Source organism: Meriones unguiculatus, chromosome 15, assembly GCF_030254825.1.
Source record: "Meriones unguiculatus strain TT.TT164.6M chromosome 15, Bangor_MerUng_6.1, whole genome shotgun sequence".
Lineage (NCBI taxonomy): Eukaryota > Metazoa > Chordata > Mammalia > Rodentia > Muridae > Meriones > Meriones unguiculatus.
In genome coordinates this window covers 3,895,433-3,918,569 of record NC_083362.1, presented here as the reverse complement: position 1 = coordinate 3,918,569, position 23,137 = coordinate 3,895,433, and the positions used below count along the sequence as shown (strand labels likewise).

The 23,137-nt window shown below is 52.8% G+C and overlaps 1 protein-coding gene across 3 annotated transcripts in view; it reads left to right on the top strand.

Moving 5' to 3' along the window:
• The window catches only part of Mad1l1 (mitotic arrest deficient 1 like 1), a 296,488-nt gene that overhangs the window by 65,979 nt on the left and 207,372 nt on the right, over positions 1-23,137 (top strand). The window lies entirely within an intron of this gene.

Genomic DNA, 23,137 nt, shown 5'->3' with positions numbered 1-23,137 from the left:
CTGTACTCTTCTTCTCAGGACAGGGGGAAGAAATGCCCCCTGTGGGGCTTCCCTTCCGGAACACCCCAGAGCCTGTACTTTCCTTCCCGGGATGCGGGAGGAAATGCCCCCTGTGGGGCTTCCCTTCATTGGTAGACTGACTGCTTCAGTACTTGTTTCTGAGCCGACTGTTGTCTGGGCTCCTTATGGAGCTGTGGGAGGTTGGTCAGTTGGCTGGGCTTCCTGGCTTACAGTTTAGTGCTGAGGCTGAGACTGTGGTTACCAACACTTCCCAAAACCCAGCCAGGGTGAGTCCTGCATGGCTGGCCAGACAGACGCTGCCCTGCCACCTGCTTTCTGTGCTATGGTCTGTCTGGGACCTGTGCACTACTTCCGGTCTTGTTGAAGTGTGTGCTTCTCTCCTTCATGCTAGAAGTCATGCCACTCTGTGTCACTGCCTTTTCTAAAGCGACAAACTGTGTCATTCTTTCCTACACTTGCCTCTGGACACCTGCTTTCCATGCAGCTGTCTGAGGGACACTTCATGACTCCGGTCACGCCACATTGTCCCCACAGCTGAGCCTTCCCCTGGTGCCATGTCTCCAGGGTATGTCCAGCTTCCTTGACAGGTTACTCTCGCCGCGCCTGCATCCCCTGCTCTTCGCTGGCTTCGTTCAGGGTCTGCATACCCACTGCTGCCTTCCCTCCCTCCTCCCTGATGTGCCTTAGCGTTGTGCTCTTGTGTCTCATTTCGCCTGCTGGCCTGGTGGACCCATCAGTGCTAGGATTCTTGTTAAAAGGGATATACCTTTGCCTCCGTCTAACTGTCTGTGTCCCTCTGCTTGTCTTCCTCAGCGCAGGGCCTGAGCCCGGCCTGTCTTAGAGCAAGGCTGCCAGCATCTCAGCCGCAGCACACACTCTCTGCAGCTGAGCTGGATGAGCCAGCATCGTCGGCAGTCCCGCAGGTCTGGGGCTTTGCTTCTCCCTCACATCCTGTCTGAGCCATGAGGCTACTGGCTGTATCTGGAACCCAGCAGGAGCCCCTGCCCTGCTAGCCTGGACTAGTCTCTCTGTCTCCCTCCTTGACTGCTCTGGGCTCAACATCGTCTGAGGTATCACAAGGGTCACTGCCATTGATGATTGTCCCACAGCTATGTGAACTCTGAATGCATCTGCTTCTGCCCTCCTGACCTGTCAGTGGTCCCGTAGTTCACCTGTCCCCACAGCTTGTGGGCTTTTTCCTCACCACTGCAGCTTGGCCTCTCATCTGCTGTGGAACCATCATGGCCTCCCACATGCCCTTTCTGCTGTCTGGCTTAAGCTTTTGTCTGTGCCCTTGCTGATTCATGTGCTCGTTTGGGTAGGGCATTTCTCCCGGCTGCCATGAGGTGAGGTGTCTGCCTTGAGGAGACATCAACAGTCATGTATTGCCCCCAGAGGGAGCATCAGTGACAGGCCATAGTATGATTCCACCTGTCTGTCTAGGAGAACCATTGAGTTTATTGGGCCTCCTTCCATAAGAGCATGGTTGAGGGGTTACTTACGGAAGCATAGGTGACCCCCACATGGCCATGTCTCTGGAAAGCCTCACGCCAGCATGGGTGATGATATAACTGTGTAGATGGATTCCCCACGTCATTTAACACTGCAGACACCTTCTCCATGCTCTCTCTCCAGCACCTCCTGAGACCAGGACCTGAAGGGACAAAATTACAGGCAGAGGGGCAGGAAGGAGGGGCTGGGATCTCAGGTGAGGTTTTAATGACCCTTGGCTACTTTTCTTTGCAAGAGTGTCAGCAGGCCTGTTTTTTAAGTTTTTAAGACAGGGTTTCTCTATATAGTCTTTGCTGTCCTGGAACTCGCTCTGTAGACCATGCTGGCCTTGAACTCAGAATCTACCTGCTGTGCCTCCCGAGTGCTGGGATCACAGGTGTGCACCACCACCACTTGGCTGGCAGGCCTGTTCTTCAGGGCTGTGAAGAGTCATTACAGTTGCTGTGCTAAGGATGGTAGCGGCTGTTTCGGTCACTGTGTGGCCCCCAAGGGCACTGAGTAAATACACGTTCCTTCCCCTGACGTCCCATCAGCTCAAGAATGGGGAGTTTGGTGGCTCTGGCTTCTTAAGAGCTGGTGTTGTTGAGTGGCTGTGGCGTGTAAGCTCATCTGTATCTGCCTACCTCCTAGGAACCATTCACACAGTAAGCTGGGCATGGCTTTGCAGGCTGCCCATGCCAGATTGATCTGGTGTGGCACTAGGCATTTGTGGTACTTGCCTGATGGGTTAGCCCAGGCTTGAGCCAGTTGACCTACCAAGTCACTGGCTCCCAGTCACCACCTCTTCCTCTGGTGTGCTTGCCAGACAAGGGCTTTGAGCATGGCTGTGTACACAGTGCCTGAAGGCTTGCTAGTCTGTGTGCTTAGATTGCCGCCTTCCAGCCTTCTATCTGATGAGTTCATTGCCATAGAACAGCCCAGTGTGCTGCTGTTGAGGTTTAGGGGTCCAGCGGGCTGACGCCTGACCCCATCCTACTTACACATTCTTCCCCATCCTGCTTACACAGTCCCCTTAGCATCCTGCATTCTGAAGGGAACATGGGGACAGGCAGCTTTACCTGGAGGCTGGTAGATCCCCCCTTTTTATTCAGATTCCCTTTCTTCTTGCCTTTGTTTTTATTTTATTTCACTAATTTTGAGCAGGAACAGAACCTGGTGGCACTGTCCCAGAGCTGTGTGCTTGTGCTGAGCTAGGCTTCTGCTCTCAGCACAGGGCAGCTTCAGAAGGCCTTGGCAACTGGCTGCAGTGCCCAGCTTTGGACATGAGATGGTGCCTGCAGCATTGGGCGCCCTGTCTGCCTGCTCCTCTAAGCTTCCTTCCACAGCCTCTGAACTAGGTCTGTAAATTTTGTGACCAGTTGGGGCGGGGGGAGATAGAGAATGGAAAGACCTTGAGCTGAGTGAGCATCTGTCACAGGTGTCTCCCTAGAGGCCTTATCTCTCTTCTGGTCTTGTGTTGCCCTCCCAGTTTTTGTTGGGGTGGGCTGGTGAGTGCAGTAGTGTGTGTGTGTGTGTGTGTGTGTGTGTGTGTGTGTGTGTGTGTGTAGTGATTTAAGCACTACCCCTAGCTTGGCTTTGGCCCTGTTTCAGGCACACCTGTCTCAGGCTGCCTCTGTTCTACTGCTGTGCCTTGAGACCAAGCCTGGATCCTTGTTCTCTCAAAAAAAGCATCCAGCCCATCCTGGGGGCTAGAGCAAGGTCAGGCTTTTTATTGACTGTTCAAAGTTCCCTACCTTTGTCTACCTGCTCGTGATCATAGCCTAGAGAGTCTCAGCTGTGGGGCTGAAAGGCCCACTCAGGATGGGCCCTACGTGTGTGGTAGGTAGATGGCAGCACTCCTCCTTCAGAGCCAGGTTGTCCTTCCATGCCTGCCCAGTGGCCCCTCTTCACCATCCTGGAGTGGGGGAGGGCCAGGTGCCAGACCTGGCCCTCTCAGTCTGCTTGTGCTGGCTCTTCAACTGGGGAAGCTGCCATTAACATTTCTCACCCTGATGGCTGCTTTATGTGTCTTGCATATCCATATTTAAAATGGTATTTACATATTCATGGATTTTTAAATAAGTTCTTATTGTTAAGGGATGTAGAAGTGGATAAAATGTGAAACTCCCTCTTTTATTCAAGCACCAGAGAAAACTTTACCCCCACCTACCCCGAATGCAGCCACTTTGAGTGGTTAGCTCTGTTGCCATGAGAGATTGTTCTAGAAGCCAACTGTCCTGTCCTGTCCCATGGTCCTCTCTCAACTCTGCCCTGCCCAGCCCATGTCTAGCACAATAGCACACAGCACAGCTCACCAGTCCTGCCATGCCCTAGGGTCTTGTCACACTTTGGGTTACTGTGGTATGACCCTTACTTCCTGATGGGATCCTGGAGACACCATCCCCATTCTCCTCCTTATTTGTGTGTGTGTGTGTGGTGTGTGTGTGTTGTATGTGAAGACCAGGGTTTTTGAGCTCTTCTTCCCATTACCCTTTTTTCTTTTCTTTCTTTCTTTCTTTCTTTCTTTCTTTCTTTCTTTCTTTCTTTCTTTCTTTCTTTCTTTCTTTCTTTCTGTCTCTCTCTTTCTCTCTCTCTCTCTCTCTCTCTCTCTATTTTTTTCTCCCAAGACAGGGTTTCTCTGTGTAACCTTGTCTGTCCTGGACTTGCTTTGTAGACCAGGCTGGTCTTGAATGCCTCTGCCTCCCTGGCGCTGGGATCACAGGCATGCGCCGTGGTCTCATGTTCAGAGATAGAGTCTGCTGAACCTAGAGCTCATGGTTTCGCTAGCCTGACTTGTCCAGTGTTGTGTCTCCACCTTCCCAGTGCTGGGATTACGGACATGGACTGTGGCCCCTGGCTCCTAGGTGGGCGATGTGATCCAAACACAGTGATGCTTGTATTGCATGTACTTTAGCTGCCGAGCCCCGCCCCCACTCCCACATTTCCCAGATCAGTGCCGCTTAGCATCTGGCTCCAGGAGCCCAGCCCAGCAGTTTCGAAGACAACATCCCTCCATCTGAGAGGTACATCAGTGTTTACCCTTTCTAAAAAGTTACAATGAAGATACTATATATGCCAGGCTTCGTGGCACTTAATCCCAGCACCAGGAGGCAGAAGCAGACAGATCTTAGTGAGATTGAGGCCTGTATGTATGGTCAGCATAGTGAATTCCAAGCCAGCCAAGGCTACATAGAGAGACCCAGCCTTTAAAAAAAAAAAACAAAGACCCCCCCATCAAACACACACACTCCATACATCTGCATATGTATACCTATGTGAGATTATTTCGTTCAGAGTCACTTGTTGCCTGTGAACAATAAAATCCTAATATCTCACCCTTGCTTCTCCTCCTCCCACTCTGCCGAGCTCCATGCTCTTTGCAGTTAGTACCCCAGTGTGCCAATGTCTGTGCTCTTTTTGTGACCAGTGACTGTACTGAGTCAAGCGTTATTTACCGGAGCAAGGACGATGTAGCAGTGTCCAACACTGAAGGACATGCCCCTACCAGCGTGTCAGCGACTTTTCTGTCGCTGTGATGAAACAGCACAACCACAGGCAGGTTCTTTTGACCTGCAGTTCCAGAGAGAGTCCAATATGGCTGGTGAGGCCGGGCAGCAGGTGGCTGCAGCAGACGGCCCCAGCAGGAAGCTGAGAGATCTCCTCTTCACCAGTAAACTCGAAGTGGGGTGAGGCCATAGACTCTCCCAGCCAACCCCCAGTCACTTCCTCCAGAAAAGCTTTCCCTCCTAAAGCCTCCACAAGCTCACATCACCCACTGGGGACCAAAAGAACCTGTGGGGAACGTTTCTCACCGGAACTGCCACACCCAGCAGCTGTGAACTGCCTGTATCTCCTTAGGAAGAGGTGAGGCCTCGTAAGTCCCACCTCCATCCATAATGGAATGTTGGCTGGCCCAGTCTGGGACTCAGTCTCTTGTGGTCTTGTCAGGTGATCGCAGCAGCAGCCATGGGCATGCTACTAGACCACCACTTACGCTAACACCAAACAATGAAAAGGAAAAGGTTTGAAAGACTCTACCTAGCAGTGTATCAAAGCAGATGCTTACACCCATAACCAAACCTTCGGCAGAGTGTAGGGAATCATGTGAAAGAAGGAGGAATTAGTATATCCTAGAGGGGACAGGGAACCTCACAAGGTCCAAATATATCTGAGCACAGGGGTCTTCTGTAAGACTGTTTATCCAACCAAGGACCATGCATGGATATATCCTACAACCCCTGCTCAGACATAGCCCATGGTAGCTCAGTATCCAAGTGGGTTCCCTAGTAAGGGGGACAGGAATTGTTTCTGACATGAACTCATGAGCTTCCCCTCCCCTCTGAGGGAGGAGCAGCCTTGCTAGGCCACAGATAAGGACATTCCAAGCATCCTGAAGATACCTGATAAGCTAGGGCCAGATGGAAGGAGAGGAGGACACCCCCTTTCAATGGACTCGGAAGGGGGCAGGAAGGAGATGAGGGAGGGAGGGGAGGATTGGGAGGGAAAGAGGGAGAGGGCTACAGCTGGGATACAAGTGAATGTATAAAATTATTTAAAAATAAAAAATATTAAAAAAAAAAGAAAAGAAAACGGTTGCAAATGTGGGAGAGCCCATGGGAGGAAAAGATGAAGCTGCACAGAGAGACATCCCGTGTTCATGGACAGAAGAGCCAGTGCTGTAGCACACCAGCTCTTACCAACCTGGTACAGGTGGAGTGTGACCTCAGCCACAATCCAGGAAGTAATTTTGTGGGGGGGGTGTGTGTGCGTGCGTGCGTGCGTGCGTGCGTGCGTGTGCGTGTGTGCGCGTGTTCATGTGTAGGTGGGTACACTTGTCTTAGGGTGCACAAGCACACCTCTGGACATGTATGTGGAGGCCGTGGGACAGTCCTAGCTCTCATTCCTCAGATGTTATTCCCTTTATTTCTGAAAACAGCCTCTGTCGCTGGCTTGGAATTCACCAGCAGCTACGCTTGGCTCTACTGGGTGCCCAGAGACCTGTCTGTGCATGCTGCCATGCCTCCTCTCCCCCACCGTGAATTCCTGGGTTCAGCGTGACTCCTCATTTTGAGGATGTTGTCACAGCTCATCATTTCCTAAGCTCCTGTGGGGAAGTAAGAGACCCAGAATGGCCAGGATAGCTGTGAGAAGATTGAAGGGTGTGGCTGACAGCTGAGCAGGGCTGACTGGGGAGCCGCAGTGCTGCAGGCAGGAAGACCTCGTGGAAGGGGGAAGGACTCTGGACGCTCACCTGCATAGCCAGCTAACTGGGGCAGCTCGGAGGGAGGAGGGCCTTTGCCACACTTGTCGCTGGACAACTCAGTCCCCACAGGAAAGAAACTCAGGCCACCAGGGACCACAAGAAGGCTTACACTTCTCATCAGCACTAACTCCAGGAGGATCAGACACCTAAATTAAGATACAAAACTCAAAAATTCCTAGGAGGTGACAGGAGAAAATCTAGCTAACCTTCAATTTTGTGTTGACTTTTAATAGCCAACATGAAGGCACAATTCTTAGAAGAAATAATTGATGAGCTGGGCTTCACTGAAATTAAAAATGTCTGTTGACTATATTGTCAATATATAACAAGAGATTAACCATAGCTGGATGTACTGATGCAGGCCTGTTACCCAGCTGGTAGTAAGGCTCAGGTAAGAGTATTAGAAGTTCAAGGGCCCTGGGCTGTGACGTTTGGTCAGGGTTAGCTGGAGCAACTTAGTGAGACCCTGCCACAAATTAAAACCAAAAAGACGGTTAGGAATTTGTTTAGTGGGAGAGCATCTGTGTAGAACTGTCCAGGGATTGTGAGTATGGGCAGTGGTTGAGTCCCTGCCTAGAATCCCCCAGTGAGGGGCTGGGGTGTGGCTCAGTGGTAGAGCCCCTGCCTAAAACTCCCCAGTGAGGGGCTGGGGGTGTGGCTCAGTGGTAGAGCCCCTGCCTAGAATCTCCAGTGAGGGGCTGGGGTGTGGCTCAGTGGTAGAGCCCCTGCCTAGAATCCCCCAGTGAGGGGCTGGGGTGTGGCTCAGTGGTAGAGCCCCTGCCTGGAATCCCATAGTGAAGGGCTGGGGTGTGGCTCAGTGGTAGAGCCACTGCCTAGAATCTCCAGTGAGGGGCTGGGGTGTGGCTCAGTGGTAGAGCCCCTGCCTAGAATCCCCCAGTGAGGGGCTGGGGTGTGGCTCAGTGGTAATGTACTTGTGTGACATATGCAGAAGCCAAGGTTTAATCCTTAGTCTTGGGGTTAGGCTTGGGGAGTAGCAGCCATAAACCATGAGAAAATATTTGCAAAGCACATGATGAGTAAAGGACTTTTACCAGAACACCAAATATACAGCAAACCCTTGAAACCCAAGAGCAGCAATCAGGGTAGCAAAGTGGGTAAGAGATCTGAGAGTAGGCTTCTCACGGAAGAGAAGCGGATGGCAGGTGAGCGTCTGAGAAGGTGTTCACCATCGCATGCCCCTGGGGAATTGTGAATCAAAACGAGGCGCCTCTGTGCACCTATTGAAATGTCTCCAATCCTGAACACTGGCCGTGACAAATGCTGGTGGGAATGAGAGGTGGTACAGCTATTTTGGAAAACAGTTTTGCAGTTTCTTACAAAAGTAAACATACTCTCCCCATATGGCTCAGCAGTTGAACCCTCTGGAGCATACCTGGATGAATTGAAACCTGCATCCTCACAGCAGCTCACAGGGAAGCAGCGATAGCAGCTTTACTCTATTTTTAACGTGTGTGTGTGTGCGTGTGTGTGTGTGTGTGTGTGTGTGCGTGTGTGTGTGTGTGTGTGTGCGCATGTGTTCGGGTGTCCTTGTGGGCACACGTGGCCACACACATGTATGAAGATCTGAAGGTATCCCAGTTGGCAGGACTTGCTTCCCTCCTTGTTGGAGAGAGGGTCTTTCTGTCAGTCTCCACTGCGTGCGGCAGTCTAGCTGACTCACGGGCTTTGGTGGATGCTCCTGTCTCTGCCTCCCGTTCCCTTATATGAATGCCGGGATTACTGCTGTGCACTGTCAGGTCTGGCTTTACCTGGGTTCTAGGCTTCCAAACTCCATGGCAGGCGCTTTCGTCTCACTTGTCAAAGTTGTAGAAGCAGCTAGCATGAGCTGAAGAGGTGACCGGATACATGAGCTGTGGTACACCCAAACAGGGGAATACTGTTGAGTGCTAAGAAAATGGACTCTGAAGCTGTGGGGAGACACATGGGCTCTTTAGCCTCCTGGAAGTGGGAGGCTGGGGTTTCTATTGCAGGACCTTTTAGAAAAGGCATCACAGTGCAGTGCCTGGTGGATTAGAAGGGAAAGAGGGTGAATTGGTGCCGTGGTGGGGAAAGGATGAGTGGATAGAACATGTATGCATTTTTGTGTGCATGTGCATGTGTGTCAGGGGCGCAGGCCCAAACTCGATGTCCCCCTTATGTGCTAAGGTGGAGTCTCACACTTGAACCCAGAGCTCCCTGTTTGGAGGTCTAGCCAGCCAAGTTGCTCGCTGGATGCCTCTTGGCTTCTAGAGGTAAAGCGAGGCTGTGGGCATGCGTGTGGTGCTGGCAAGCTAGCTGCACTGTGCTTCCCTGGCTCGAGCTGGGAGTGCTTCATTGAGTCATGGGGGCACGTGATACTTCAGGCGACCGTGGCTGGCTCCGGGGCCTCTGAGATCTCCCGTAGTACAGAAGGGAATTACTGTGTGAGTTATTTTCTCAGTTGCTGTGAGCAAATACGTGACCAAATGGGTGGGCGTAAGGAAAGAAGGCTTTGTTTTAGCTCCCAGTTCTGGGTACTGGCCTTCGTGGCGTCAGGGCGGGAAGGCGTGGCAGCAGCTGGCCATGGTGTCCGAGGTCAGGCAGCAGAGCGATGAGTGCCGGTACTCAGGTCCCTTTCTGCTTGTTTAGTCCAGGGCCCAGCCCAGGGAATGACGCCAGCCATATGTAGGGCGAGCGGTCCTTCCTCAGATAATCTAGGATTCCTGCACAGACACAGTTGTGTTTCCATGGAGATTCTAATTCCAGGGGGAAGGTTATCCACCACAGTTACTAAGCTGGGGCTAGACAAGGCCCTGTCTCACTGTCGGATTCCCTCGAACTTGAGTGTCAGCATGGGGAACGTAGGTGCTGACCCGAGTGTGGTGACCTAGCTTCCCTAGCTTTGGTCCACTGGTCCCTCAGCCATTCGGGTCCCTGTCACCCCTCAGCCTGTGGCCGGCAGAACTGGCTCATTTAGTGGGCAGAGTGACCGAAGTTTAGAGCTGAGTCGCTGTGGCCCCAGTCTCAACTGTGGGGACTGCTGGGGTTGTAGCTGGGACGTTTGAGCCTGGCGCCATGGAAAAGTCAAGTGGAAGATCAAGTGTTGACATGGCAGGGTCCCCTGAGCCACCTGTGGTCCACTAGTTGGCAGCTGGGCCCAGCCTGGGCCCACTGACTCAGGGAGACACTTGCCTGCTGTGAGCATGTGGTGGGAATAGGCTTTGGACTAAGGCATATGCTGTCAGGGCCTGGCTCCAGCAGCAGGGATCAGTGGTTCTGTGACTTTCTTGCATTTTACAGTCTCTCGTCTTTCTGTTAGACTTTCAGCACCCTCTCATTTCCATGCTCTGCTAATTTTATGGTCATTCCATATTTTCTTGTCATAAATGTAACAGATTTTATTGGGTTTAAACCATTTTTTAATATAGATTCCCATAAAAAGCTAGAGAAGTGAAAGGCTTGTGCCTCATCAGACCTTGGAAAGCTCACCCACCTAATTTCAAGCATTTGGGCCTGGCCACCCATGGAGCATTCTGGAAGTGCTCCCTGCCTGCTTGGTTGCACATGTTGTCCCCAAGGGGGCTGCGCCCTTGCCTGTCCTAACAAGGTCTCAGTACACGGGGACCCATCAGATACACGGGCTCCTTTGGAAGTAATGGACTGGCCAAGAGAGGGACTGGACAAGGGCATAGGAACCCGGTCATGCTCATGGCACAGAGAATTCATCTCTGGCCACGTGAGTTGTTTCTTAGCCCCAAACTGTCCAGTCTGCTCATTCTGCTGTCCCCGGGAGTATTTACTGGGGAGGACTGTCAGGGTGACAGGCCCTTCTGGCTGGTAGAGCCAGAGCTCTGTTATCTTATGGTACCTGCAGCCCCGCTCTGGCCTGGGAGGTGACGACGTGGTTCACAGTGCGTATTAGGTGGGGTTCCATGCTGTAGCCAGCCCATTGCCTACTAGAGTGGGACACTAATCCAGGCAAGCTGCCCCCAGACAGAGGCTTCGTGATTTCCCTTGGAGACCATGAATGTTTTATAGTTTGTTCCAGTGGTAACTCAGTGTCAGGTTAAAAATGTCTGGAGATTTTGTTTGTTTATTTTTGTGTGTGATTGTCTGCAGATGCCTCCAGGAGCTGGTTGTCTCTGTCCACCATGTGGGTTCTGGGAACTGAATTCAAGTTGTCCGGATGGCTGGGAAGGCCGCTTGGCTAGCTCCTCAGTGTTAGTTTTTAAAGTGCCTGCCAAAGTTAGTGTCCAGTATGTAATGCTGACCTTGTGAGATTCTTTGGTACCCAGTCTCCTGGTGGTTCAGGTCTCCACGGCTTTGTTCTAGAACTGACCTGGACTTTGCAGGCAGGCATTGCAGCTGTATCTTCTGCACTTGCAGGAAGCCAGCATGTGGAGCCGGCTGTTGATTGAGGCCTTACCCCACTGGCCATGCCCTGATGGTGCTGGATGCTGCCTGGCACACGGCCCTCAGCAGGCTGCATTGCAGGCAGCCTTGTGGGCTCACAGGACTGTTTCACCCAGGTCTTCTTCCCCTGGAAGGAGCAGAGGCAGGGAATGCAGGGAACTGGGGAAGGGAGGGGCATCTCCTCAGTAGGCTGCAGCAGATGGCTGGCTCTCAAATGGGGCCTGAGGTGGTCCAGGGGCCAGACATTCAACAGGGTGACATCTACACCCCTGGGCTGTCGGTAGAGAGCCCCTGTCTCTCGGCTTTCCTGGGGCCCAGATCCCTGGCACTGGCTTGGTGCTTCTGAGCAGACAGGTTTCGCTTGCCATGTGGTGCCTGCCATCTGTCAGACCCTCCTGGTACTCACTCCTCCCCTGGGGAAATGTTTTCTTCACAGTTCACTGGATCCCAACAGGACAGCTTTCCCGACTTGTCAGGGCCATGCTGGCAGCAGATCCCATGATGCCGTGAGTCCCTCTGTGCTGCCCACCTGTCTGTGCGTCTGACAGGGCCGCTGTGTTAAACCTGGACCCTGTGTCCAGACAGGACCCTGGGGATGGCTCTTTCTCTGAGCTGCTGCAGCTGAAGCTCCTTGGACAACTTGGTCTGTGGGCAGAAATGGCCACATTTGTTTTTCTGGTCCTTGGGAGGAGGAGAAGAACCAGCAGGCTAGCCATGTGTCACCTCTCTGCAGGAGGTGAAAGTTTGCCCCCTGCCTGCTTTCTTTCATGCATAGTCCTTTACTCAGAAGAAATGCCCATGCTTTTGAGCCCCGAGGCTCCTGTGCTTCTCAGCCAGCACCGCTGGGAATCCTCCTGTATGGGTAGTGTTGGACAGTGGCTGCCCAGGGAGAATATTGCCAGTCATGGTGGGTAGGGAGCCCTGATCAGCCTCTGAAAGGCCAGCCTGACCTGTCTGACCTGGTCCCATAGAGGAAAACCTTGTTTAGTGCCTGTTAAGGCTCAGGCAGCTTTCCTCAGTGCCCACCCCAGCCCCCTCTGAAGGTACATGTATTTTTCTGTCCCCTCACATGTCCACCCTCTGACCCCATTGGTCCTAGCTCGGGGCTCAGGGATTCTCTGAGTACACCATCAGGACCACAGTGCTGCGTCAGCCCTTGCTCCTTCCAGGTATTGAATAGGGAGCTTACTGGCGCTGGGCCTAGAGAGCTGCAGGTTGCAAACTCAGGTCCCTTCTCGGCAGAGGTGCCACATGCCTGGCCCCTTTGCCTGCTCACAACTGCAGCCCACTGGGGTGGCTCTTCTCACTGGTGTCCCTCCCTCATGCACGCACTGGACAGGTTACTCTTGGAGGAGAGGCCGCTTGGGTTGCCAATGCTGGGGGCCTAGGCCCTGGTTTTACATCCTTCTTCCAGGAGGGCCCATATGAGTAGCACAGGCAGGCACAAAGTAGGTCCGCTCTCCACGGAAGGACTCTTCTCTTCCTGGCGCTGAGAACTCCAGGTTCTTCAGGAAGAGCCTAGCTGCTGTGGGCACATGCTGGATGACAGAGAGACCTGCAGACGGGGACAAGCCTGGCTTCTGGCAGAGGGGACAGACTTGAGAGATCATGCTCAGCGGCTGAGAGCCATACCTGTAGCAGTGTGTGTTTGCTCCAGGAACTTTCTGCTGGGGAAGGTGGCAGATCAAGCCCTCAGCCCTCCTGGGTAGACGCTGTTGTTGTTGGTGTGTGTGTGTGTGCTGCCTGGCCTAAGCTTAGTGATTTAGCTAGGCTGACTAGCCAGCCCACCCTGAGGTCATTTTTCTCAACATGCCACCATCCCTGGCTTTTTACATGGGCTCATGAGGAAAGTTAGGTCGCTGTGCTTTTGTGGCAGGCACTGTAATGAATGAGCCATCTCTCTAGCCTCTATTTATTTTATGGACAGAATCTTGCTGTGTAGCCCAGGTTTGCCTTAAACTCAGGATGTTCCTGCCTTAAGTTTGGATCCCAGGCACCCACATCACAACTGGCAACTGGTCATGTTTCACTGGTTCTCTGCTTCTGCCTCAGACTTGGCCTTGGGAGGCACACGGATGCCTGCCTGTGGTACTGTGGAGGACCTGCTGATGAGATGTTGTCACCAGAGGCGGCTGGCTCATGGGAGCAGCTGTCCAGGATGCGTAAGGCGGCTGTTCTTTTGAGGCAGCTTGTGTGTCTTGATCCTCTGGTGGTTGTTTTGTGCTGAGTGTTGCTTTGGGACCTGAGCTGCCTGTTTTCCGCACTGCAAAGGCCATTCCCATGTCCTGGAAGTGACCGGCACTGTGCCCTATGAAGGGGGCTGCCAGACTTTGAAGAGAGCCATCTGGTGTGACGAGAAGGGATTGAGGCCTGGTGACAAATGCCACCCAATGACAGAGGTGTGGAATAATTACTCTGGAGCAGAGAGCAAGAAAGAATCTGTAGGCAATGGAATAATCACCTGGTTCATGAAAGCCAAATTGATTTGGCAGCGATTTGGGGTGGGGGCTCCAGCAGCCATTGATGTGCTCGACGGTGGAAGGACCCAAACCATCTATAATTTACTATGGCTTGGAGCGGCCTCGGTGTGTTCCTGTAACAAGTGATGCCATTAAATACTTTGTGTTCTTTGACAGTTTTAGTCTCACGTGTGATGCACTTTGATCTCTTCTTTCCGTATGATCTCCCATTCCCTCCCGTTGAACCCCTTTTCCTTTTCAGCTTGCCTTTTCTCTCATCATGCCTTTTCACTCACTTTTTGTTTCCTTCTGTTATGCCCTTTCTGTGTGTCCCACTGCTTGTAAGTAGGTTTGCCCACTGAGCGTGGGTGGGGCTTGAGCACTTGAGCAAAGGCACCTGATCTGAGGCTGCACCACTCTCTTTCTGGCCACTGCATAGGTCAGTCTAGCTAGCTCCTGGCGTCTAGGCAATTCCTTCTCTTTGCTTCCCACCTCACTATAGCAGTGTGGGAGTACAGATGTGCTGTCTGGTGAGCTGAACTCATGTGCCAAGTGCTTTTCCACTGCCGAGCCACCTTAAGCAGTTTTGGGTTGCTGGTCTATGCTTTCAGCCTTCCCGTGGCCTCTTTTCATGTCCGTGCACCCTGCAGTCATCTTCCTAGCTGTTTGCCAGTTTCCAGGGGTGGTTGCCCCACCCACTTCCCAGGTGGCCCACTCTCCCATGTTGTCACCTGAAGTGGCAGTGAGGCCTGAGGCTGAAAGGCCTGTGTTACTGGGCCTGCTGTTCCTTCTGCCCTAGGAGCTCCACACACGGGACAGCAGCACAGGACGTGAGCCCTCATCCAGCGCTGCCTGCGCTGAGGCGTCTCAGTTCAGGGCTGGAAATGTCAGGAAGCCAAACGATGGTGGGCCGTGCGCTAATTGGCTGCACGCTTGGAAGCTGCAGGCGGGCTCACTTTAAAGTAGGTGCTTTGAGCTGGCCTTCCTGCTGCCTGCTCTGAAATTCTGACGCTGGACAAATGTCAGGAGGCTTTCTCCACACCAGCACTTTTCTCTTTTTGAAGAGACCCCAGAGGCCATTATTGGAGACAGAAGTGGCCCCTGTCTGGTGTTAAGGCAGTCAGAGAGAGCTCACACCACACTCGGCTTCTGGCCTTCTTAGGCACATCTCTCATCCATCAGGCAGAGCCAGCAGCTGTCAGCCCCTCCCCGCCCCCACCACCATGGCAGGCAACTCCGAACCCTCTGTTCTGGAGTTGGTGCTTCTTTTAGGGTGAGCTACAAAGTTTCCCAGGCTCACATGGACATACAAGAACTCAAATATTCATAAGTATTCATGTCAGAAATTATGCCCTAGAAATACAGCTGAAGCTTTGCTTGCTAGCCTGGTAGTCTGAAATGTCACGGAGCATCACGTGTGTGGGTGGATGGAAGGCCTAGGCCAGGGTGCCTCCTCCCTCCTGCCAGTCTCTGCATGTGCTGGTACCTGCTGTTGTCATCCCCTCTCTCCAGGGTTGGTTGACAGCACCAAGGGCACGAACAGGACTATACAACTGACTTGAAATTCCTGGTGGTCTTTTCTGAGTTGTACCAACCATCTGCTCAGCCTCAGTTTATCTCAGCTTGTGTTTAAACACAGCCCAGGCCACTAGACAGGTTTCTTTCTTTTTCTTTTCTTACTGACAGGGACTCACATAGCCCAGGCTGGGGTCCAGCTTGCTGAGCAGCTGAGAGTGGCTTTGAACACCTGATCCTGCCTTGACTACCCACATGTTGAGTTATAGGTGTGCATAACCACATCCAATTTATGCTCTTCTGGGACTCAAGCACGGAGCTCTGTGAAGGCAAGGAGTGTCAAGTGAGCTGTATGGCCAGTCTGTCACTGATGTCACCTGCTCTGGCTTTGCCAGCTAAGAGTGATTCCTGCTGCAGGCTCCTCCTCTGGGTCCCAGGCCCTTGGTGACTGTGAAGACTTTGTTCATGTGATGAGTCTGATGGTCAGGGGTCTTCCTCTTTTTGTCCTACCATCATAGCCATAGCCTGCTCGCTCTGCCTCCCGTGTGTGTCCTGTGGGGCACCCGCTTCTTTGCCTTCCCAGGGACCGACTTGGGCTGTGTCCCCTCTCTGCTTTTTTTCTCTTAAGTTCTCAGGGTTTGTGTCTCTAGTCACCGTCTAGCGTCCCTCACCCCGGGGGTCCATCTGTGTGCTGTCTCCTTGCCATCGCACTGTGTGTCTGACACGCGCCTGTTGGTCATAGGGTTCCCGAGCGAGTAGTGATGGTGGGGTAGATGCCACCTCAGCTGATGTCACCCTCCCAGGGCAGGCAGTCCCTGCCTTGTGGAGGCATGGTTGAGGAGCTGTGAGGCCTCCTGCCCGGTAGAATGGCCCTCATTCTCTTCTTCCTGTTTCTCTGGGGCATCCTTTTCCAGCTGGCCCCAGGGAAGTTCCTTCTGTGTGTTCCTTGGGGTCCTACTGGCTCTGATTGTTGTCCATTCTTTCCCCAAAGCCTACCACTGACAGCCCCGAGGCCATCTGCTAGATGCCAAGCTGGCCTCTACTGGATCCAGTCCCCAGACTGGCCTCCCAGCGTCACCTTGGCCTCTCTTCATGTACATTTGATACGGTCCTTTGGCTTCCAGTCCCCTGACATTTGGAAGGGTGTGTACAGGGAGCTTTCTGGTCAGTGCTTGTGGTTCTATTCTCAGAGTATTTCTGAAGGGTCTGTGTCCTGTGTCCTGCCTCGTACATGCTGTCTGTCCCTTTCTGTTGTGTAGGGGGTGAGCCGGACCTGGACATGGCATCTACCTGCTTCTGAGTAGAAGGCATTGGGCACGTCACCGCAAGCCTCACACGGGGTGTTTCCCTCATGTACCTGTGCCCCATCTGCTAGCCCTCAGCTCCACGTTGGGAGACAATGTTTTGGGTAGGGACAGCTGATGGGTGATGGATCATTTTTTGCTGAGCCCTGGCTCTGCTCTTGCAGTGGCTTTTCGGGCAGGGGCTTAGGGCAGGGATCTGCACCAGAGTGGATGGACACTGGCTCTTGGGAGAAAAGGCCTTCTTCCAGCATGATCTGTCCACGGGGATGTGCGGTGAATATACAGGAGTCATGGCCTCTGGCCCTGCCTGCGTTCCCCTTGGCTCTTGGGATAGGTACCTGGGTTACCCACCCTGCCCAGGTGAGCCCACATCTGGGCTTTCAGCTCTCAGCCTTCCCCTTCCTTCATCCCTTCTTCAGAGCAGCATGCTGCCTGAGGGTCTGATGGAAGGCTGGGTAGGAACACCGACTTTATGGAAATAGCTGAAAAGCTCTTGCCAGAGAGACAAAGGTGCTGACTAATTGACGGCTTTATTTATTTATTTCCAGGCCTGGATGGTAAACAGCTTTGATTCTCTGCTCAGCAGGAACAGGCGGGAGGCACTCGCCTGATTGATTCCTCACCTGCAGGCATGTGGGGGGGGCATCGATTGGGCACCGCCTGCCAAACCTACTCGAGAGTGGGCTTAATTGCCTCAAGATTGGCCTGCACACACCAGGTCCCAGCAAGCTTTGCTTCGAGGTGTCATTCTACTTGCTGAGGGTCTTACCCTCCCCAGGAGCGCACTCTCCCCCTCACTGTGCCCCTGGGAGGCCCCACAGCTCTTTCTGGGTGCTGTCCACCCAGTGGCCCTGGAGGTCCAGGCTACTAGACATACTCCCTGGGTTGTTAGCGAAAGAAATGCAATGAGGACAGACTCGTGGGGTCAGGGAAACAGTGGCCTTTGCAGAGACAGCCTGGGGCTGATCAACATTCTCTACCTGCCCTCTGAGACTCCTCTCCGAGGCCAGATGTCTGCCTTGTATGGGCTTGTGTATGTCAAGTTTTATTTTTGCCCCTGGGCTGGTTGGGCTAGCGTGCTGTCTTGTGGAGTGTTTGACAGGTCCCATCCCTGCCTGTTGACTACACAGATTCCTCGCCTTTTTACGGGCAATGTGGGCAGTGGAGACCCTGCTGGATTCAGGCTGTTGCTGACCTTGCAGTGCAAGCTGAGTGTGGGGACAGTGTCATGGCTGCCCTCCCTCCCCATCTTGTTATAAGGGATAGTCTAGTACGTTAGCCAATAGAATTAGTCCTTAGCCCTACCCTGTGTGAAGGATGGCTACGACAGGTTCCCCGAGCCCGCTGTCTTGTGTGTCCCCTCCTCTTCCAGGCCAGTCACTTCGGGCAGTTAGTGACCCCTGGAATTTACCACTCTGTGTAGCTGTTACTTTTATGGTGCCCGCTTGGATGTCTGTCTGTCATTGCATATCTGTTTGGCTGTCTTTGGACCAGCATGTGCCAGGTACAGAGCAGAGGCCAGGTTGATGGTCTGTTGTGGTTGTTAATACTTACTGTTGTTTTATCTTTTAGTTAAGCAGCAGTTAGTCCTAAACCAGCGTATACCCAAATCACCACACAGACACCGGGGTTTATTTAATTCACCTAGAGCACAATGCTGGGCAATAGTTACTCCATCCTAAACCTCCATGCCCACTTAGTTTCCTACCATTCAGATTTCACCCATTATACTTGCTTTTAGTCATATCTTAGGTCCAGTCCCATCTCTCCACGTGGTTCCAAGACCTCTCCTACAGATTCCTACTCTCTTCTCCCCTGCTTCTTTCCTCTCCAGACCAGGATGTCCCACCCTATCCTCTCCATTGCTCAGCATTGTGGCTGGTTGTTTTAATTGACAATATAGAGAACAAATGGTGGCATGTTTACACAAACTTGAGACAGGTAATGCTTTGAATAAGCATCACAATGCAATGTCCAGATTGAAACCAGATAGTGGGGAAGAGAATCAGCATTTGAATGAACAAGGGTAAATTGTATACATTCCAAAAGAACATTATTCCAACAGTGGTCCTTTCTGTCCGACACATTGGAGTCAGGTGTCCTGCTTTTAGCAAGTGATGTTCTGTTGGCCCCTCAAAGACCTCTTAGTTGGGGCTCCCAGGCTTGGAGACTGTTGCCTCCTTACTACTTGGGGGCCAGGGCTGGGGGCTGATGTCCTTGGCTTGCTTAGTTCTGGGCCTTTTGGGCAGCCACAGTCTAAGACTGCCCCTGAATCCACAGCATAATCCTTCACCTCCTCCCTCCAAGATGTGCTTGTGCTTAGAGCTGGTTACCTGGAAAAGCAAGATCAATGGCTCCACTAATGAGCCGCTTGCTCAGAGCTGTGAGGCTGCACCAGGCACCCATGGGGAAACTCCAGGCAGGCCAGTGTGCCTTGACTGCAGTGTGTGCCTGCACTTGTGTCTCCGCTGTTCCCTTGTCCCTTCCACTGGGGGTAGGAACATCAGGCTTTGTGCTGTGTTGGCCAAACACTGTGTGTGGACTCACCCTGTCAGTTGTGCCAGTGCTGTATTACCGTGGGAACAGGCCAGCTGCTGGAGAACAACTCACAAAGGCTCTCCCACCTTGAAGGCCCTCAGCTGCCCTGTCTCGCTCTGTCCTGTGAATGGCACCAGAAAGGCCTACCCATTGGAGCCACAGGGCCTGGGTGACCCCACAAGTCAGTGTTGCCACAGGTGGGCCTCCCCTGAGACCTTCATACTTACCCCCTGAATGAGTCCTGTGTCCTCTGAATGTGTAGTTTATGTGGGTCATGTGACTTCATGTCATCTCTCTACCACCAGGTGCTGTAGCAAGGTGTGCGGGCTACTTTTATGACAGCCTGAAACAAGCTAGAGTCATTTGGGGAGAGGGGAACCTCAGTATAGAAAATGCCCCCACCAGATTGATCTGTGGCATATTTTATTGATTGATTGATTGATTGATTGATTGTGTGTGTGTGTGTGTGTGTGTGTGTGTGTGTTGGGGAAAGGGGCTAACTCACCATGGCCATTGTCACCCCTGGGCTTGTGGTCCTGGATGATATAAGAAAGGCCGAGCATGCCAGGAGGAGCAAGCCAATGAGCAGCATTCATTTCTGCATGGCTTCTGGCTTCTGCCTGAGTTCCTGGCCTGACTTTCCTCAGCAGTGTACTGTGGCCTGAGTGTTGTAAGCTGAAACAAACCCTTTTCTCCCCAAGCTGCTTTGCTTTTGGTCATGGTGTTTTCTCACAGAAGTCAAGTCAAACTAAGGCACAGGGCCATCATGTCTTCCCAGCTGGACTTTTCCCAGCTACCGTTTGTGTCTGGCTTGTCCTCGGTAGCTCCAGCACCTGTGAAGAGGGTTCTCTGCTCTGCCCCTAGAAGCCACGTGGATGCAGCAGAATCAGTCATTCCCACACTGTAGTCTCGATGGCACTGAGAAGCACCTTTCTGCCACTACACCGCCATCTTCTCCTGCTGAAGTAGCTCCACCCTCCACTTTGCTTCTGTTGTCCCGGCCTGGCTCTCCCTACAGGCTCGCTGCACTTCTCTCCAGATGAGGCTGCTTTTTTGTTTGTTTGTTCATTTTTGCTTTTCAAGACAGGGTTTCTCTGTGTAGCCCTTGCTGTCCTTGCTCTGTAGATCAGGCTGGCCTCGCACTTAGAAATCCACCTGGCTCTGCCTCTTGAATGCTGGGATTAAATGTGTGCACCACCACTGCCAGGCTAGCTGCTTGTGTTTTGAGAAGGTTGCTGTCTTGTTCCTCTCACAGAGGTATGGGCTACAGGTGTGTTACTAGGTGTGCAGCTCCCCAGCCCTTGCTGTCTCTGGAATTTTCTATTTCTCTGGCGACTGTCCAGTCATAGCCTGCTTTCATATCCAGCTCCCTGTATGTCAAGATCAAGCCCCAGCAGCAAGATTCAGTTTTCATTCCCTCTCAATGCACTCCAGCAGCCCTGTGGCCATTTATCTTTCCTCCCCTCCCTCAGCCTCCCTTTTTCATTTAGCTCAGGACTTTCATGACTTCAGGGGAACTGCATCCCCACTTCATCAGAGCCACTGCTCCTGTCTGTGGCGCAGCGTGACGACTGAGCAGCAGTGGTCTTGAGTGAGAGTGGTATCCAGGGCTGTGGTATCCAGGTGGACAAGTTGTCTCGGCTGTCTGTCTTCCTGCTGGAATTCTCTAGTTCTCTTCTGCTTTTTCTTTGCTGTGTCTCTGTGCGTGTGTATTTGGTTGCATGTGTGCCTATGTGCATGTGTTTGTGCATGTGTGTGTACACGTTTGTGTGCATGTGCATGTGTGTGTGCATGTATTAGTACATGTGTAAATGTATGTGTGTGAGTGCTTATGCATATGCGTGTGTGCGTGCGTGTGTGTAGGCCAGGGGTGAACATTGGGTGTCGTGTTTATCATTTTAAGGATGTATTTTGTTATTTTCTGAGTGATATGCATGGGTGTGTATGCATATATGTTAACATGGATGTGGCACCCATAGACACCAGAATAAAGGGTCAGATCCTTTGGAGCTTGAGTATAGGTGCTGAGTTGCCCAATATGTGTGCTAGGAACTGAGTGTGGGTCTTCTGGAAGAGCAGCAAATGCCCCTAACCACTGAGCCATCTGTCCAGCCTACCCACCTTGCTTTTAGAGAGGTCTCTCACTAACCCTGGAGCTCACTGACTCAGCTAGACTGCCTAGTCAGTGAGGTCCAGAGGGCCTTCTCCCTGCCTCCCAAGCACTGGGGTATGGCTGTGTCACTACACCTGCTTCTTGCGTGGGCCCTGGGCAGCTGAATTCTGGTCTTCACGCCTGCACGGTGAGTGCTCTACCATGGAGCTGCCTCCCCACAGGCTGGCTCCTGTTCTTATGAGCGCTTCCCCTGGCCCTCAGCCTCCGTGCTCCTCGTGGTCTTCATGCAGAGCTTCCATTCTCCCCTCCAACACGGCTGTCACCTCCGTCTGCCTCTCTTCAGGTGTCTGCAGAACTTTCGGCAGCAGGGACAGAGAAGCAAGGGGGTTGGTTGGTCAGAAAGTGTTTGTGCATTGCCCGCCGAGGAACCGTTCTGAATGCTGCGAGATCTCAGGGCAGGCTATTTTTCCTTTTCCGTGAGGGGCGCTGTGGCTTGCTGGGGGACAGGTGGTGTGTGAGGGCATGGAAGCAGGATTATTGATGGGGGCAGTCACAGGCTGCCTTGATAGTCTAAAGAGATGGGTTCTCTACGCTCAGTTACAAGTGCTAAGGTGAGGACGGGAACAAGACACTTGGGGCGTCAAGTTGCTGCCTGGGTGGAGGCTGGAAAGAGGTGCAGCTCTTAGGAACTGCTCGGCCCACTTGCCTTTGTGTTGAGTGCAGAGGGGACTGCTCCAGACTGCACCCCTGAAGTCCAGTGTGTGGGGGAAGAGGATGTCACCAGGCCCCTGCTGATGTCTGATATCCCCTCGTCCAGCACTCCTTCCCATGAGTGGGAGGCCAGGCTCAGGAGTGACAGGAGCAGCCTCTGTCACTTGTCATAGCATGCCTGCTGTGGGTCAAGGCCCAGCGTACGGAGTGTACCGAGGTGCAGTGCCTTTGTGCAGCTGGCCCCGCCACAGTCTGCACCAGTGTGACCCTGTGGTTCCGAGCCCTCTGTGAGGGTGGTGTGGGGCTGCAGTCTTCCCGCCCCTTCACTCACCCCTTCACTCAGCTATAAGAGCAAACAATGGGGGGCACTTTAGGAACATAAGCTCAGCGGTGGTGGGGCACACCTTTAGTCCCAGCACTTGAGAGGCAGAGGCAGGTGGAGCTCTGTGAGTTCAAGATCAGCCTGGTCTACATAGTAAGTTCTAGGACAGCCAAGGCTACTCACAGAAAAACCCTGTCTTGAAAAAAACTTAAAACTTCACAGTCTCATATGTATGTATGTATATATGTATGTATGTATATAAATATGTATACACATTTATCCCTTAATATCTTCTCTCCCCCCTCCACCTCCTGATAAACACGTTCCCTGTTCCCTTCCTATTTCATGTCTCTCCTCTCCCCCCTCCGGCCTACTGCATTTAATCAGGGACGCTTATTTGAAAATGGTCGGGGCTGATTTCCTTGAGCAAAGGCAGCTTGTTAGTGTCTGCACCATGGACTCAGACTCCTGCTCCTGCTGCAGCCATTAAGTCCCGTTAGCCGTCGGGGAGGGGCGGGCCTCTTGGGTCCCTGCCCTCTGGTGACGGACCCCCATGGTAGGTCTCATGTAGGTTGCCCCCACTGCCGTGAGTGCAGGGACACTCATCGTGTCGTGGCTGGAAAGGCAGGTCTCACACACTCTTCCCCTGGCTCTTACAGTCTTCCTCCTCCTGTCACTTTCCCTGAGCCTCACAGTGGTCACTGTTGATGTCTTATTTCCAGTTGGGCACTCAGCAATCACTTATTCTCAGCACTTGGGCCAGTTGTGAGTCTGTGCTAGTGCTGTCCGCTGCACATAGGCCTCCCGACGCAGGCAGAGAGCAGCGCTAACTGGGTCCTGACACATGTGTTGCCTCCATCTCTTGGGTCGGGAAGGCGTGTGGCCTCCTGACAGCCTTCCCTGTGGCTGGGCGGTGCCTGAAAGCAGTTTGACCTCCACTTGTGTGACCCACCGCAGTGAGCATCCCTGCCAACTGTTGGGACTTCCAGCATGTGTTCCAAAAGTCCC